We start from the raw sequence: 4,101 nt of genomic DNA, 5'->3' as shown, positions 1-4,101 counted from the left end.
GGGGGGGGGGCCACATGCCCCCCCATCCCTCCCCTATGCGTTGTCTATGTCTGTGGGGCAGAGCCTACTGATCTTGACTGCGGCTCTGTCAATGTTCTGCTTAAATTGTGGAATAGCTGAGTTCAGCTATAGACGTTGTGGCACGCGGGCATCCACACCCACTGCTGGAGCAGCACAGATCCCCCTGGCACCCAGAGGGGCTGAGGCAACTGAAGTGGGAGGGCAGGCAGTTAGAGGGCAGATGGCTTTAGCAGGGGTGGGCAAAATATGGCCCGTGTGCCACATCTGGCCCACCAACTGACTGGATCCATCCCATGTATGGGCACCTGTCAGTTGATTGTACTTGGCCTGCAGCTGTCCTGCAACTTTCCCTTGGGGCTGAGCCCTGGGGCAGCCCATGCTGCACTCTGGTCCACACTCGCTGGCTCCCATCTGGGCCAGTGCACACAGCTTAGCAGTAAGACTGCTCCCAGTGTGGCTGTAGCTGCCTGGTGCTGCTCAACTCCCCTCGCCTCCAGCGGCAGCTCCTCTTTCCTGCTCCTGCCCCTTCTGCACTGTTCTGGGCAGGGAGGAGGCCTCAGCCAGGTGGCTCCTGCTGCAGCACGTAGGGCTCAGGCTCCAGCTCCTGGCTGCCTTTCACACACTCAGCTGCTCACAGGTGGCTGCGCATCACACCGGGTAGGTGGAGTGGGTGGAAGGCAGCCAGGAGCTGGACCCTGAGCCCCACATGCTGCAGCAGGAGCCACCGGGCTGAGGCTTCCTCCCTGCCCAGAAAAGTGCAATAGGGGCAGGTGGAGGAACCACTGCTGGAGACAAGTGGAGCTGAGCAGCACCTGAGTGGATGCAGTCATGCTGGGAGCAGCCCTGCAGTGGGCTGTGTGTGCTAGCAGGGGCTGGACTGGTGGGTGCGGGCTGGAGTGAGGCATGGGCTGCCCTGGACAGGAGCGGGCAGGGCTCAGCCCCATATGGAGTACCATGGGGGCAGCTGTGGGCTGCACTGCCTGGGTGAGCTCCCCTGGGTGAGCTCTGCTACATGCCCAACCTACCCTCTCTTCCCCCCTTCCCCTGGCAGCTCCCAGCACCTAGCACTCAGGCAGCGCTCCTCTCCCCCAACACACGCACACACGCCCACACCCATGTTGCCCACACACCGCTCACCTCCCCACACCTCTGCACAGGACAGAGGTGTGCAGGGAGTGGATCGTGGCTCTGCCCTGGGCCCAGGTCCAGGCACTACCACGCTGTTACTGCCCCGCAACCCCGCCCCATGATCCTGGCTTTGACCATCTGTCCTGCTCCTGAACACCACTCCCCACCCGCAGCCCCATCCCACATAGGGAGTTTTGGTGAGTTGTTGGCAGGGGTAGGGAGGGGAAGGGGTGCTATCCTGGCCCACAACAACTCATAAAAACTTCCTATGTGGCCCCCGTGCCCAAATAATTGCCTGGCCCGGCTGCATAATCGCACACATGCACATGCACACTCACACACACATGCATGTGTGCACAGACACACAAGGTATGAGCCAATAGCTTGGTGACAGGTACCCTCATTTGAAATCCAAGCTACCCAGCTTCAAACCCTCTCTATGCATGAAAGCTGGGCCTTCAGCCAGGACCACATGTTCTAGGGGAGTGCCCAGCCCCCAGGCTCTTGGTTGTTGGGCTGAGATGAGGTGATTGCTCGCCCACTTGGCTGTTTGATGGAACCCGCTTAGGGTCTGATCCAACACGAACACCCAGTTCTGACACCTCCCAATTTTCCCAGAAAAGGCATTATCTGCAGGCTGGCTCTGTGCCAGGTCCTATTCCTGGCTCTGCAGAGGCAGAGCATCCAAGAGCCCTGGCCTGTGCACCCCATTTTCCTGCTCCTCTGTACTCTCTCTTTCCTCTGGGATGTCACATATCACCCCCATTACTTCCCCTAACTCTTCAGCAACACACACACAGTTTTTCTTTCATGGCACAGGAGCTGTTAATAAAACTCTCAAGCCTCCAGCAGACATCAGATGCCTGCAGAGTGGATTTACTTTACTTAGCCTGGGGGGAAGGCAACAGGGGAGGATTAATTCTCCGGTGTCCCATGGGTTCATTAGCAAAATCCTCCTTAATGAAGCAGCAGGTACTTAGGGAAAAGCCCTTCTGCACAAGTGCAGGCAGGGTCCCTGCTGGGGGATGGCCAGGGATCTGTTCTCACTGTTGCAGGTTGGCCCCGCCTGGACCTGTTCCTTAGCTCCTCATTAAATCCTGTGCTTGCGGAACCAGCAGGGGTTGATCTGGTTGGGATGGGATGGGTTGGGATGGGAAACCCTCAGGGGAACCAGTCCTGGGTGCTGTCTCCTGGCAGTTCCCTTCAATTGCGTTCGCTGCCTGGCTGCAGGGAAAGAGCTCTGCTGCTGGTTTCCCTACTTGCCAGAGAACACAGGATCCAGGCTGAACCCCAGCATTCAATTCAGCCTCCCAAGAGATCCCCTCCCTGCATGCATGCAAGAGATACACCCCCTCCACCCCTTCCAGCCTCTACAGGACTCTCCTTTACTTCATCCTAAATTAACACAAAGTGACCAAGATCCCTCCTCAACAGGGCATACATTCACTGCCCACTTCCTTTCTCTCCCTGGTCCTTTTGAGCCTCCTGCCCAAGTTACAGCTTCCACCCTACTCACTGTCCAGGAATCCCCTCCTCAAAGCTCATTGAGTTGTCTCTGCCTGGCCAGCTGGGTCTAAGCATCTGTGTTGTGGGACTGGAAGAAGAAAGGCAGAATCATTGCCATGTGTAACAAAGCCTGAGTAACCTAGGTGGGGCTGGAGGTTGGAGCTGCCCTTATGAAGGGGGCTCTGGAGGCCCCAGGGGAAGGCAGAGCTGTGTCCAGGTCGGAGCTGGGGACATCTCTGTCTCCAGGAGGACACTGCTTGCTGTCCCTGGAGAGGAAGGACTAGAGTTCAAGGACTTTCCTTTCTAGAGGCTGCCAGCTCTGATCCATTCCCAGGGCAAGGCTGGATAATGGATCAGTAGATCAGTGGATCAAAGTAGATCATGGATCAAAGTTCTGGGCCTTTGCTTTCTGGAGGGTCTAAGCTCTGATTCAGCCACTGGTCACTGGGATAGGTTGGTTGCTACAAGCCACCAAACAGTGGATGGGGATTTTTGCAAACATCTAATGCAGTGGTACTCAACCTTTTGAGACTTGAGGCATGCCTTGATAGACCCAAGACGCCTCTCAAAAAATTCCACCTCTTAGTTTTCACTCTTTTTTTGACTACCTGGAAAGATCACAACAGGTCAGAATGCTTTTAACACTATGAATTCCTATTTGAAATCTCTGGGTTTATCTCTGGTGGATCATGTTTGCACACCCAACAGTGCTAACATTATGTTGAAAGGATTTCAAGGCACCACAGTGGGCCCTGGCATCCTAGTTGAGAATCACTGATCTTATGGAAGAATCCAAATGACAGGATCTGGTGCTCATGGGGAACTTGAATTTCCATAACATCTGTTGGGAGGGAAACACAGCAGTGCACGGTGATAATTTTTGATACAGATACTAGAGAAGCCAACAAGGAGGGAAGCTCATCTATATTTGCTGTTCACAAACTGGGAGGAATTTCTTGGGATTGTGAAGGTGGAAGATAACTTGGGCGACACTGATCATGTAATGATAGTGATCAGTATCCAAAGGGAAGGAAGAAAGCAGAGCAACAGAATAAAAACACTGGACTTCAGAAAAGCAGACTTTTTCTGAAAACAAACTCAGAGGAGTGAGTGGCAGGACCTCGTCAGAGGCAAGTCTGAAGGGAAGCTGAGTTTAGAAGATCTGATTGTACCTTAAGTAAGCTGCATTAAGGGTGCAACAGCAGACTATCCCAGTCTGAAGGAAGGACTGGAAGTATGGCAAGAGACTGGCCTGGTTAAAAAGTGAACTTTTCAATAAATTGAAACATGGGCATGCAGGAAGGAAATCAGGGAGACCAAGCCATGACCTAAGATGCAAGTGGCTAGGAATGTAAAAAGCAAAAAGACCCCAAAACATTTTGCAGGTATGTCAGCAATAAAAGAAAAACCAATAAAAATGTAGGTCCCTTATTGACAGCAGAGGGC

Source organism: Alligator sinensis, unplaced genomic scaffold, assembly GCF_000455745.1.
Source record: "Alligator sinensis unplaced genomic scaffold, ASM45574v1 scaffold1208_1, whole genome shotgun sequence".
Taxonomy (NCBI): Eukaryota; Metazoa; Chordata; order Crocodylia; family Alligatoridae; genus Alligator; species Alligator sinensis.
The sequence above is the reverse complement of the archived record's forward strand: the minus strand, read 5'-3'. Positions refer to the sequence as shown.